This window comes from Macaca fascicularis, chromosome 8 (assembly GCF_037993035.2).
Source record: "Macaca fascicularis isolate 582-1 chromosome 8, T2T-MFA8v1.1".
Classification (NCBI taxonomy): domain Eukaryota; kingdom Metazoa; phylum Chordata; class Mammalia; order Primates; family Cercopithecidae; genus Macaca; species Macaca fascicularis.
In genome coordinates, this window is record NC_088382.1 from 50,308,023 (window position 1) to 50,322,447 (window position 14,425).

Consider the following 14,425-nt stretch of genomic DNA (forward strand, 5'->3'; position numbering starts at 1 on the left):
TCGCTAAGACAGTTCTTGTGGAATTGGCAAAGTGATATTTGGAGGCCCATAGAGGGCTATGGTGAAAAAGGAAATATCCTCAGATGAAATCTGGAAAGAAGCTTTCTGAGAAACTGCTCTGTGATGTGTGACTTCCACTCACAGAGTTACATCTGTATTTCGTGAATCTTTTTGCTAGCCTTATTTCTGTGGAATCTGAGAACAGATATTTCGGATCCCTTTGAAGGCTATAGGGCCAAAGGAAATATCCTCCGATAACAAAGAGAAAGAAGCTTTCTGAGAAACATCTTTGTGTTCTGTGAAATCATATCACAGAGTTACAGCTTTCCCCTCAAGAAGCCTTTCGCTAAGACAGTTCTTGTGGAATTGGCAAAGTGATATTTGGAAGCCCATAGAGGGCTATGGTGAAAAAGGAAATATCCTCAGTTGAAATCGGGAAAGAAGCTTTCTGAGAAACTGCTCTGTGATGTGTGACTTCCACTCACAGAGTTCCATCTGTGTTTCGTGGATCTCTTTGGTAGCCTTATTTCTGTGGAATCTGAGAACAGATATTTCGGATCCCTTTGAAGACTATAGGGCCAAAGGAAATATCCTCCGATAACAAAGAGAAAGAAGCTTTCTGAGAAACTTCTTTGTGTTCTGTGAAATCATCTCACAGAGTTACAGCTTTTCCCTCAAGAAGAATTTCGCTAAGACAGTTCTTCTGGAATTGGCAAAGTGATATTTGGAAGCCCATAGAAGACTATGGTGAAAAAGGAAATATCCTCAGATGAAATCTGGAAAGAAGCTTTCTGAGCAACTGGTTAGTGTTCTGTTCATGCATCTCACAGAGTTACATCTGTATTTTGTGTATCTCTTTGCTAGCCTTATTTCTGTGGAATCTGAGAACAGATATTTCGGATCCCTTTGAAGACTATAGGGCCAAAGGAAATATCCTCCGATAACAAAGAGAAAGAAACTTTCTGAGAAACTTCTTTGTGTTCTGTGAAATCATCTCACAGAGTTACAGCTTTCCCCTCAAGAAGCCTTTCACTAAGACAGTTCTTGTGGATTGGCAAAGTGATATTTGGAACCCCTAGAGGGCTATGGTGAAAAAGGAAATATCCTCAGATGAAATCTGGAAAGAAGCTTTCTGAGAAACTGCTCTGTGATGTGTGACTTCCATTCACAGAGTTACATCTGTATTTTGTGGATCTCTTTGCTAACCTTATTTCTGTGGAATCTGAGAACAGAAATTTCGGATCCCTTTGAAGACTATAGGGCCAAAGCAAATATCCTCTGATAACAAAGAGAAAGAAGCTTTCTGAGAAACTTCTTCGTCTTCTGTGAAATCATCTCACAGAGGTACAGCTTTTCCCTCAAGAAGCCTTTCGCTAAGACAGTTTTTGGGTTATTGGCAAAGTGATATTTGGAAGCCCATAGAGGGCTATGGTGAAAAAGGAAATATCCTCAGATGAAATCTGGAGAGAAGCTTTGTGAGAAACAGCTTAGTGTTCTGTTCATTCATCTCACAGAGTTACATCTGTATTTCGTGATTCTCTTTGCTAGCCTTATTTCTGTGGAATCTGAGAACAGATATTTCGGATCCCTTTGAAGACTATAGGGCCAAAGGAAATACCCTCGATAACAAAGACAAAGAAGCTTTCTGAGAAACTTCTTTGTGTTCTGTGAAATCATCTCACAGAGTTACAGCTTTCCCCTCAAGAAGCCTTTCGCTAAGACAGTTCTTGTGGAATTGGCAAAGTGATATTTGGAGGCCCATAGAGGGCTGTGGTGAAAAAGGAAATATCCTCAGATGAAATCTGGAAAGAAATTCCTGAGAAACTGCTCTGTGATGTGTGAGTTCCACTCAAAGAGTTACATCTGTATTTCGTGGATCTCTTTGCTAGCCTTATTTCTGTGGAATCTGAGAACAGATATTTAGGATCCCTTTGAAGACTATAGGGCCAAAGGAAATATCCTCCGATAACAAAGAGAAAGAAGCTTTCTGAGAAACTTCTTTGTGTTCTGTGAAATCATGTCACAGAGTTACAGCTTTCCCCTCAAGAAGCCTTTCTCTAAGACAGTTCTTGTGGAATTGGCAAAGTGATATTTGGAAGCCCATAGAGGGCTATGGTGAAAAAGGAAATATCCTCAGATGAAATCTGGAAAGAAGCTTTCTGAGAAACTGCTTCGTGTTCTGTTCATTCATCTCACAGAGTTACATCTGCATTTTGTGGATCTCTTTGCTAGCCTTAATTCTGTGGAATCTGAGAACAGATATTTCGGATCCCTTTGAAGACTATAGGGCCAAAGGAAATATCCTCCGATAACAAAGAGAAAGAAACTTTCTGAGAAACTTCTTTGTGTTCTGTGAAATCATCTCACAGAGTTACAGCTTTCCCCTCAAGAAGCCTTTCGCTAAGACAGTTCTTGTGGAATTTGCAAAGTGATATTTGGAAGTCCATAGAGGGCTAGGGTGAAAAAGGAAATATCCTCAGATGAAATCGAGAAAGAAGCTTTCTGAGAAACTGCTCTGTGATGTGTGACTTCCACTCGCAGAGTTACATCTGTGTTTCGGGGATCTCTTTGCTAGCCTTATTTCTGTGGAATCTGAGAACAGATATTTCGGATCCCTTTGAAGACTTTAGGGCCAAAGGAAATATCCACCGATAACAAAGAGAAAGAAGCTTTCTGAGAAACTTCTTTGTGTTCTGTGAAATCATCTCACAGAGTTACAGCTTTCCCCGCAAGAAGCCTTTCGCTAAGACAGTTCTTGTGGAATTGGCAAAGTGATATTTGGAAGCCCATAGAGGGCTATGGTGAAAAAGGAAATATCCTCAGATGAAATCTGGAAAGAAGCTTTCTGAGCAACTGGTTAGTGTTCTGTTCATGCATCTCACAGAGTTACATCTGTATTTTGTGGATCTCTTTGCTAGCCTTATTTCTGTGGAATCTGAGAACACATATTTCGGATCCCTTTGAAGACTATAGGGCCAAAGGAAATATCCTCCGATAACAAAGAGAAAGAAACTTTCTGAGAAACTTCTTTGTGTTCTGTGAAATCATCTCACAGAGTTACAGCTTTCCCCTCAAGAAGCCTTTTGCTAAGACAGTTCTTGTGTAATTGGCAAAGTGATATTTGGAAGCCCATAGAGGGCTATGGTGAAAAAGGAAATATCCTCAGATGAAATCTGGAAAGAAGCTTTCTGAGACACTGCTCTGTGATGTGTGACTTCCACTCACAGAGTTACATCTGCATTTCGTGGATCTCTTTGCTAGCCTTATTTCTGTGGAATCTGAGAACAGAAATTTCGGATCCCATTGAAGACTATAGGGCCAAAGCAAATATCCTCTGATAACAAAGAGAAAGAAGCTTTCTGAGAAACTTCTTCGTCTTCTGTGAAATAATCTCACAGAGGTACAGCTTTCCCCTCAAGAAGCCTTTCGCTAAGACAGTTCTTGGGTTATTGGCAAAGTGATATTTGGAAGCCCATAGAGGGCTATGGTGAAAAAGGAAATATCCTCAGATGAAATCTGGAAAGAAGCTTTCTGAGAAACTGCTTAGTATTCTGTTCATTCATCTCACAGAGTTACATCTGTATTTTGTGGATCTCTTTGCTAGCCTTATTTCTGTGCAATCTGAGAACAGATATTTCGGATCCCTTTGAAGACTATAGGGCCAATGGAAATGTCCTCTGATAACAAAGAGAAAGAAGCTTTCTGAGAAACTTCTTTGTCTTCTGCGTAATCATCTCACAGAGGTACAGCTTTCCCCTCAAGAAGCCTTTCGCCAAGACAGTTCTTGTGGAATTGGCAAAGTGATATTTGGAAGCTCATAGAGGGCTATGGTGAAAAAGGAAATATCCTCAGATGAAATCTGGAAAGAAGCTTTCTGAGAAACTGCTCTGTGATGTTTGACTTCAACTCACATAATTACATCTGTATTTCGTGGATCTCTTTGCTAGCCTTATTTATGTGGAATCTGAGAACAGATATTTCGCATCCCTTTGAAGACTATAGGGCCAAAGGAAATATCCTCTAATAACAAAGAGAAAGAAGCTTTCTGAGAAACTTCTTTGTGTTCTGAGAAATCAACTCACAGAGTTACAGCTTTCCCCTCAAGAAGCCTTTCGCTAAGACAGTTCTTATGGAATTGGCAAAGTGATATTTGGAAGTCCATAGAGGGCTATGGTGAAAAAGGAAATATCCTCAGATGAAATCTGGAAAGAAGCTTTCTGAGAAACTGCTTCGTGTTCTGTTCATTCATCTCACAGAGTTACATCTGCATTTTGTGGATCTCTTTGCTAGCCTTAATTCTGTGGAATCTGAGAACAGATATTTCCGATCCCTTTGAAGACTATAGGGCCAAAGGAAATATCCTCCGATAACAAAGAGAAAGAAACTTTCTGAGAAACTTCTTTGTGTTCTGTGAAATCATCTCACAGAGTTACAGCTTTCCCCTCAAGAAGCCTTTCGCTAAGACAGTTCTTATGGAATTTGCAAGGTGATATTTGGAAGTCCATAGAGGGCTAGGGTGAAAAAGGAAATATCCTCAGATGAAATCTGGAAAGAAGCTTTCTGAGCAACTGCTCTGTGATGTGTGAGTTCCACTCACAGAGTTACATCTGTATTTCGTGGATCTTTTTGCTAGCCTTATTTCTGTCGAATCTCAGAACAGATATTTCGGATCCCTTTGAAGGCTATAGGGCCAAAGGAAATATCCTCCGATAACAAAGAGAAAGAAGCTTTCTGAGAAACTTCTTTGTGTTCGGTGAAATCATCTCACAGAGTTACAGCTTTCCCCTCAAGAAGCCTTTCGCTAAGACAGTTCTTGTGGAAATGGCAAAGTGATATTTGGAAGCCCATAGAGGGCTATGGTGAAAAAGGAAATATCCTCAGATGAAATCTGGAAAGAAGCTTTCTGAGAAACTGCTTAGTGTTCTGTTCATTCATCTCACAGAGTTACATCTGTATTTTGTGGATCTCTTTGCTAGCCTTATTTCTGTGGAATCTGAGAACAGATATTTCGGATCCCTTTGAAGACTATAGGGCCATTGGAAATATCCTCCGATAACAAAGAGAAAGAAGCTTTCTGAGAAACATCTTTGTGTTCTGCGAAATCATCTCACAGAATTACAGCTTTCCCCTCAAGAAGCCTTTCGCTAAGACAGTTCTTGTGGAATTGGCAAAGTGATATTTGGAAGCCCATAGAGGTCTATGGTGAAAAAGGAAATATCCTCAGATGAAATCTGGAAAGAAGCTTTCTGAGAAACTGCTCTGTGATGTGTGACTTCCACTCACAGAGTTACATCTGTGTTTCGTGGATCTCTTTGGTAGCCTTATTTCTGTGGAATCTGAGAACAGATATTTCGGATCCCTTTGAAGACTATAGGGCCAAAGGAAATATCCTCAGATAACAAAGAGAAAGAAGCTTTCTGAGAAACTTCTTTGTGTTCTGTGAAATCATCTCACAGAGTTACAGCTTTCCCCTCAAGAAGCCTTTCGCTAAGACAGTTCTTGTAGAATTGGCAAAGTGATATTTGGAAGCTCATAGAGGTCTATGGTGAAAAAGGAAATATCCTCAGATGAAATCTGGAAAGAAGCTTTCTGAGAAACTGCTCTGTGATGTGTGACTTCCTCACACAGAGTTACATCTGTATTTCGTGGATCTCTTTGCTAGCCTTATTTCTGTGGAATCTGAGAACAGAAATTTCGGATCCCTTTGAAGACTATAGGGCCAAAGCAAATATCCTCTGATAACAAAGAGAAAGAAGCTTTCTGAGAAACTTCTTCGTCTTCTGTGAAATCATCTCACAGAGGTACAGCTTTCCCCTCAAGAAGCCTTTCGCTAAGACAGTTCTTGTGGAATTGGCAAAGTGATATTTGGAAGCCCATAGAGGGCTAGGGTGAAAAAGGAAATATCCTCAGATGAAATCTGGAAAGAAGCTTTCTGAGCAACTGGTTAGTGTTCTGTTCATGCATCTCACAGAGTTGCATCTGTATTTTGGTGATCTCTTTGCTAGCCTTATTTCTGTGGAATCTGAGAAGAGATATTTCGGATCCCTTTGAAGACTATAGAGCCAAAGGAAATATCCTCCGATAACAAAGAGAAAGAAGCTTTCTGAGAAACTTCTTTGTGTTCTGTGAAATCATCTCACAGAGTTACAGCTTTCCCCTCAAGAAGCCTTTCCCTAAGACAGTTCTTGTGTAATTGGCAAAGTGATATTTGGAAGCTCGTAGAGGGCTATGGTGAAAAAGGAAATATCCTCAGATGAAATCTGGAAAGAAGCTTTCTGAGAAACTGCTTAGTGTTCTGTTCATTCATCTCACAGAGTTACATCTGTATTTCGTGGATCTCTTTGCTAGCCTTATTTCTGTGGAATCTGAGAACAGATATTTCGGATCCCTTTGAAGACTATAGGGCCAAAGGAAATATCCTCCGATAACAAAGAGAAAGAAGCTTTCTGAGAAACTTCTTTGTGTTCTGTGAAATCATCTCACAGAGTTACAGCTTTCCCCTCAAGAAGCCTTTCGCTAAGACAGTTCTTGTGGAATTGGCAAAGTGATATTTGGAAGCCCATGGAGGTCTATGGTGAAAAAGGAAATATCCACAGATGAAATCTGGAAAGAAGCTTTCTGAGAAACTGCTCTGTGATGTGTGACTTCCTCACACAGAGTTACATCTGTATTTCGTGGATCTCTTTGCTAGCCTTATTTCTGTGGAATCTGAGAACAGAAATTTCGGATCCCTTTGAAGACTATAGGGCCAAAGCAAATATCCTCTGATAACAAAGAGAAAGAAGCTTTCTGAGAAACTTCTTCGTCTTCTGTGAAATCATCTCACAGAGGTACAGCTTTCCCCTCAAGAAGCCTTTCGCTAAGACAGTTCTTGGGTTATTGGCAAAGTGATATTTGGAAGCCCATAGAGGGCTATGGTGAAAAAGGAAATATCCTCAGATGAAATCTGGAAAGAAGCTTTCTGAGAAACTGCTTAGTGTTCTGTTCATTCATCTCACAGAGTTACATCTGTATTTCGTGATTCTCTTTGCTTGCCTTATTTCTGTGGAATCTGAGAACAGATATTTCGGATCCCTTTGAAGACTATAGGGCCAAAGGAAATATCCTCCGATAACAAAAACAAAGAAGCTTTCTGAGAAACTTCTTTGTGTTCTGTGAAATCATCTCACAGAGTTACAGCTTTCCCCTCAAGAAGCCTTTCGCTAAGACAGTTCTTGTGGAATTGGCAAAGTGATATTTGGAGGCCCATAGAGGGCTGTGGTGAAAAAGGGAAATATCCTCAGATGAAATCTGGAAAGAAGCTTCCTGAGAAACTGCTCTGTGATGTGTGAGTTCCACTCACAGAGTTACATCTGTATTTCGTGGATCTCTTTGCTAGCCTTATTTCTGTGGAATCTGAGAACAGATATTTCGGATCCCTTTGAAGGCAATAGGGCCAAAGGAAATATCCTCCGATAACAAAGAGAAAGAAGCTTTCTGAGAAACTTCTTTGTGTTCTGTGAAATCATCTCACGGAGTTACAGCTTTCCCCTCAAGAAGCCTTTCGCTAAGACAGTTCTGGTGGAATTGGCAAAGTGATATTTGGAGGCCCATAGAGGGCTATTGTGAAAAAGGAAATATCCTCAGATGAAATCTGGAAAGAAGCTTTCTGAGAAACTGCTCTGTGATGTGTGAGTTCCACTCACAGAGTTACATCTGTATTTCGTGGATCTTTTTGCTAGCCTTATTTCTGTGGAATCTGAGAACAGATATTTCGGATCCCTTTGAAGGCTATAGGGCCAAAGGAAACATCCTCCGATAACAAAGAGAAAGAAGCTTTCTGAGAAACTTCTTTGTGTTCTGTGAAATCATCTCACAGATTTACAGCTTTTCCCTCAAGAAGCCTTTCGCTAAGACAGTTCTTGTGGAAATGGCAAAGTGATATTTGGAAGCCCATAGAGGGCTATGGTGAAAAAGGAAATATCCTCAGATGAAATCTGGAAAGAAGCTTTCTGAAAAACTGCTTAGTGTTCTGTTCATTCATCTCACAGAGTTACGACTGTATTTTGTGGTTCTCTTTGCTAGTCTTATTTTTGTGGAATCTGAGAACAGATATTTCGGATCTCTTTGAAGACTATAGGGCCAATGGAAATATCCTCCGATAACAAAGAGACAGAAGCTTTCTGAGAAACATCTTTGTGTTCTGTGAAATCATCTCACAGAGTTACAGCTTTCCCCTCAAGAAGCCTTTCGCTAAGACAGTTCTTGTGGAATTGGCAAAGTGATATTTGGAAGCCCATAGAGGTCTATGGTGAAAAAGGAAATATCCTCAGATGAAATCTGGAAAGAAGCTTTCTGAGAAACTGCTCTGTGATGTGTGACTTCCACTCACAGAGTTGCATCTGTATTTCGTGGATCTCTTTGCTAGCCTTATTTCTGTGGAATCTGAGAACAGATATTTCGGATCCCTTTGAAGACTATAGGGGCAAAGGAAATATCCTCCGATAAAAAAGAGAAAGAAGCTTTCTGAGAAACTTCTTTGTGTTCTGTGAAATCATCTCACAGAGTTACAGCTTGCCCCTCAAGAAGTCTTTCGCTAAGACAGTTCTTGTGGAATTTGCAAAGTGATATTTGGAAGTCCATAGAGGGCTATGGTGAAAAAGGAAATATCCTCAGATGAAATCGAGAAAGAAGCTTTCTGAGAAACTTATCTGTGATGTGTGACTTCCACTCACAGAGTTACATCTGTATTTCGTGGATCTCTTTGCTAGCCTTATTTCTGTGGAATCTGAGAACAGATATTTCGGATCCCTTTGAAGACTATAGGGCCAAAGGAAATATCCTCCGATAACAAAGAGAAAGAAGCTTTCTGAGAAACTTCTTTGTGTTCTGTGAAATCATCTCACGGAGTTACAGCCTTCCCCTCAAGAATACTTTCGCTAAGACCGTTCTTGTGGAATTGGCAAAGTGATATTTGGAAGCACATAGAGGGCTATGGTGAAAAAGGAAATATCCACAGATGAAATCTGGAAGGAAGCTTTGAGAAACTGCTCTGTGATGTGAGAGTTCCACTCACAGAGTTACATCAGTGTTTCGTGGATCTCTTTGCTAGCCTTATTTCTGTGGAATCTGAGAACAGATATTTCGGATCCCTTTGAAGACTATAGGGCCAAAGGAAATATACTCTGATAACAAAGAGAAAGAAGCTTTCTGAGAAACTTCGTCGTCTTCTGTGAAATCATCTCACAGAGGTACAGCTTTCCCCTCAAAAAGCCTTTCGCTAAGACAGTTCTTGGGTTATTGGCAAAGTGATATTTGGAAGCCCATAGAGGGCTATGGTGAAAAAGGAAATATCCTCACATGAAATCTGGAAAGAAGCTTTGTGAGAAACTGCTTAGTGTTCTGTTCATTCATCTCAAAGAGTTACATCTGTATTTCGTGATTCTCTTTGCTAGCCTTATTTCTGTGGAATCTGAGAACAGATATTTCGGATCCTTTTGAAGACTATAGGGCCAAAGGAAATATCCTCCGATAACAAAGACAAAGAAGCTTTCTGAGAAACTTCTTTGTGTTCTGTGAAATCATCTCACAGAGTTACAGCTTTCCCCTCAAGAAGCCTTTCGCTAAGACAGTTCTTGTGGAATTGGCAAAGTGATATTTGGAGGCCCATAGAGGGCTATGGTGAAAAAGGAAATATCCTCAGATGAAATCTGGAAAGAAGCTTTCTGAGAAACTGCTCTGTGATGTGTGAGTTCCACTCACAGAGTTACATCTGTATTTCGTGGATCTCTTTGATAGCCTTATTTCTGTGGAATCTGAGAACAGATATTTCGGATCCCTTTGAAGGCTATAGGGCCAAAGGAAATATCCTCCGATAACAAAGAGAAAGAAGCTTTCTGAGAAACTTCTTTGTGTTCTGTGAAATCATCTCACGGAGTTACAGCCTTCCCCTCAAGAATACTTTCGCTAAGACAGTTCTTGTGGAATTGGCAAAGTGATATTTGGAAGCACACAGAGGGCTATGGTGAAAAAGGAAATATCCTCAGATGAAATCTGCAAGGAAGCTTTGAGAAACTACTCTGTGATGTTAGAATTCCACTCACAGAGTTACATCAGTGTTTCGTGGATCTCTTTGCTAGCCTTATTTCTGTGGAATCTGAGAACAGATATTTCGGATCCCTTTGAAGAGTATAGGGCCAAAGGAAATATCCTCCGATAACAAAGAGAAAGAAGCTTTCTGAGAAACTTCTTTGTGTTCTGTGAAATCATCTCACAGAGTTACAGCTTTCCCCTCAAGAAGCCTTTCGCTAAGACAGTTCTTGTGGAAATGGCAAAGTGATATTTGGAAGCCCATAGAGGGCTATGGTGAAAAAGGAAATATCCTCAGATGAAATCTGGAAAGAAGCTTTCTGAGAAACTGCTTAGTGTTCTGTTCATTCATCACACAGAGTTACATCTGTATTTTGTGGATCTCTTTGCTAGCCTTATTTCTGTGGAATCTGCGAACAGATATTTCGGATCCCTTTGAAGACTATAGGGCCAAAGGAAATATCCTCCGATAACAAAGAGAAAGAAGCTTTCTGAGAAACTTCTTTGTGTTCTGTGAAATCATCTCACAGAGTTACAGCTTTCCCCTCAAGAAGCCTTTCGCTAAGACAGTTCTTGTGGAATTGGCAAAGTGATATTTGGAAGCCCATAGAGGGCTATGGTGAAAAAGGAAATATCCTCAGAAGAAATCTGGAAAGAAGCTTTCTGAGAAACTGCTTCGTGTAGTGTTCATTCACCTCACAGAGTTACATCTGCATTTTGTGGATCTCTTTGCTAGCCTTAATTCTGTGGAATCTGAGAACGGATATTTCGGATCCCTTTGAAGACTATAGGGCCAAAGGAAATACCCTCCGATAACAAAGAGAAAGAAGCTTTCTGAGAAACTTCTTTGTGTTCTGTGAAATCATCTCACAGAGTTACAGCTTTCCCCTCAAGAAGTCTTTCGCTAAACAGTTCTTGTGGAATTGGCAAAGTGATATTTTGAAGCCCTTAGAGGGCTATGGTGAAAAATGAAATATCCTCAGATGAAATATGGAAAGAAGCTTTTGCGAAACTGCTCTGTGATGTGTGACTTCCACTCACAGAGTTGCATCTGTATTTCGTGGATCTCTTTGCTAGCCTTATTTCTGTGGAATCTGAGAACAGATATTTCGGATCCCTTTGAAGACTGTAGGGGCAAAGGAAATATCCTCCGATAACAAAGAGAAAGAAGCTTTCTGAGAAACTTCTTTGTGTTCTGTGAAATCATCTCACAGAGTTACAGCTTGCCCCTCAAGAAGTCTTTCGCTAAGACAGTTCTTGTGGAATTTGCAAAGTGATATTTGGAAGTCCATAGAGGGCTATGGTGAAAAAGGAAATATCCTCAGATGAAATCTGGAAAGAAGGTTTCTGAGAAACTGCTTCGTGTTCTGTTCATTCATCTCACAGAGTTACATCTGTATTTTGTGGATCTCTTTGCTAGCCTTATTTCTGTGTAATCTGAGAACAGATATTTCGGATCCCCTTGAAGACTAAAGGGCCAAAGGAAATATCCTCCGATAACAAAGAGAAAGAAGCTTTCTGAGAAACTTCTTTGTGTTCTGTGAAATCATCTCACAGAGTTACAGCTTTCCCCTCAAGAAGCCTTTCGCTAAGACAGTTCTTGTGGAATTGGCAAAGTGATATTTGCAACTCCTAGAGGGCTATGGTGAAAAAGGAAATATGCTCAGATGAAATCTGGAAAGAAGCTTTCTGAGAAACTGCTTAGTGTTCTGTTCATTCATCTCACAGAGTTACATCTGTATTTCGTGGATCTCTTTGCTAGCCTTATTTCTGTGGAATCTGAGAACAGATATTTCGCATCCCTTTGAAGACTATAGGGACAAAGGAAATATCCTCCGATAACAAACAGAAAGAAGCTTTCTGAGAAACTTCTTTGTGTTCTGTGCAATCATCTCACAGAGTTACAGCTTTCCCCTCAAGAAGACTTTCGCTAAACAGTTCTTGTGGAATTGGCAAAGTGATATTTGGAAGCCCTTAGAGGGCTATGGTGAAAAAGGAAATATCCTCAGATGAAATCTGGAAAGAAGCTTTCTGAGAAACTGCTCTGTGATGTGTGACTTCCACTCACAGGGTTACATCTGTATTTCGTGGATCTCTTTGCTAGCCTTATTTCAGTGGAATCTGAGAACAGATATTTCGGATCCCTATGAAAACTATAGGGCCAAAGGAAATATCCTCCGTTAACAAAGTGAAAGAAGCTTTCTGAGGAACTACTTTGTGTTCTGTGAAATCATCTCACAGAGTTACAGCTGTCCCCTCAAGAAGCCTATCGCTAAGACAGTTCTTGTGGAAATGGCAAAGTGATATTTGGAAGCCCACAGAGGGCTATGGTGAAAAAGGAAATATCCTCAGATGAAATCTGGAAAGAAGCTTTCTGAGAAACTGCTCTGTGATGTGTGACTTCCACTCACAGAGTTACATCTGTGTTTCGTGGATCTCTTTGCTAGCCTTATTTCTATGGAATCTGAGAACAGATATTTCGGATCCCTTTGAAGACTATACAGCCAAAGGAAATATCCTCCGATAACAAAGAGAAAGAAGCTTTCTGAGAAACTTCCTTGTGTTCTGTGAAATCATCTCACCGAGTTACAGCTTTCCCCTCAAGAAGACTTTCGCTAAGACAGTTCTTGTGGAATTGGAAAAGTGATATTTGGAAGCCCACAGAGGGCTATGGTGAAAATGGAAATATCCTCAGATGAAATCTGGAAAGAAGCTTTCTGAGAAACTGCTTAGTGTTCTGTTCATTCATCTCACAGAGTTACATCTGTATTTTGTGGATCTCTTTGCTAGCCTTATTTCTGTGGAATCTGAGAACGGATATTTCGGATCACTTTGAAGACTATAGGGGCAAAGGAAATATCCTCCGATAACAAAGAGAAAGAAGCTTTCTGAGAACCTTCTTTGTGTTCTGTAAAATCAGGTCACAGAGTTACAGCTTTCCCCACAAGAAGCCTTTCGCTAAGACAGTTCTTGTGGAATTGGCAAAGTGATATTTGGAAGCCCATAGAGGGCTATGGTGAAAAAGGAAATATCCTCAGATGAAATCTGGAAAGAAGCTTTCTGAGAAACTGCTCTGTGATGTGTGAGTTCCACTCACAGAGTTACATCTGTGTTTCGTGGATCTCTTTACTAGCCTTATGTCTGTGGAATCTCTGAACAGATATTTGGGATCCCTTTGAAGACTACAGTGCCAAAGGAAATATCCTCCGATAACAAAGAGAAAGAAGCTTTCTGAGAAACTTCTTTGTGTTCTGTGAAATCATCTCACAGAGTTACAGCTTTCCCCTCAAGAAGCCTTTCGCTAAGACAGTTCTTGTGGAGATTGGCAAAGTGATATTTGGAAGCCCATAGAGGGCTATGGTGAAAAAGGAAATATCCTCAGATGAAATCTGGAAAGAAGCTTTCCGAGAAACTGCTTAGTGTTCTGTTCATTCATCTCACAGAGTTACATCCGCATTTTGTGGATCTCTTTGCTAGCCTTATTTCTGTGGAATCTGAGAACAGATATTTCGGATCCCTTTGAAGACTATAGAGCCAAAGGAAATATCCTCCGATAACAAAGACAAAGAAGCTTTCTGAGAAACTTCTTTGTGTTCTGTGAAATCATCTCACAGAGTTACAGCTTTCAACTCAAGAAGCCTTTCGCTAAGACAGTTCTTGTTGAATTGGCAAAGTGATATTTGGAAGCCCATAGAGGGCTATGGAGAAAAAGGAAATATCCTCAGATGAAACCTGGAAAGAAGCTTTCTGAGAAACTGCTCTGTGATGTGTGACTTCCACTCACAGAGTTACATCTGTATTTCGTGGATCTCTTTGCTAGCCTTATTTCTGTGGAATATGAGAACAGATATTTCAGATCCCTTTGAAGACTATACGGCCAAAGGAAATATCCTCGGATAACAAAGAGAAAGAAGCTTTCTGAGAAACTTCTTTGTGTTCTGTGAAATCATCTCACAGAGTTACAGCTTTCCCCTCAAGAAGCCTTTCGCTAAGACAGTTCTTGTGGAATTGGCAAAGTGATATTTGGAAGCCCATAGAGGGCTATGGTGAAAAAGGAAATATCCTCAGATGAAATCTGGAAAGAAGCTTTCTGAGAAACTGCTGCGTATTCTGTTCATTCATCTCACAGAGTTACATCTGCATTTTGTGGATCTCTTTGCTAGCCTTAATTCTGTGGAATCTGAGAACAGATATTTCGGATCCCTTTGAAGACTATGGGGCCAAAGGAAATACCCTCCGATAACAAAGAGAAAGAAGCTTTCTGAGAAACTTCTTTGTGTTCTGTGAAATCATCTCACAGAGTTACAGCTTTCCCCTCAAGAAGACTTTCGCTAAACAGTTCTTGTGGAATTGGCAA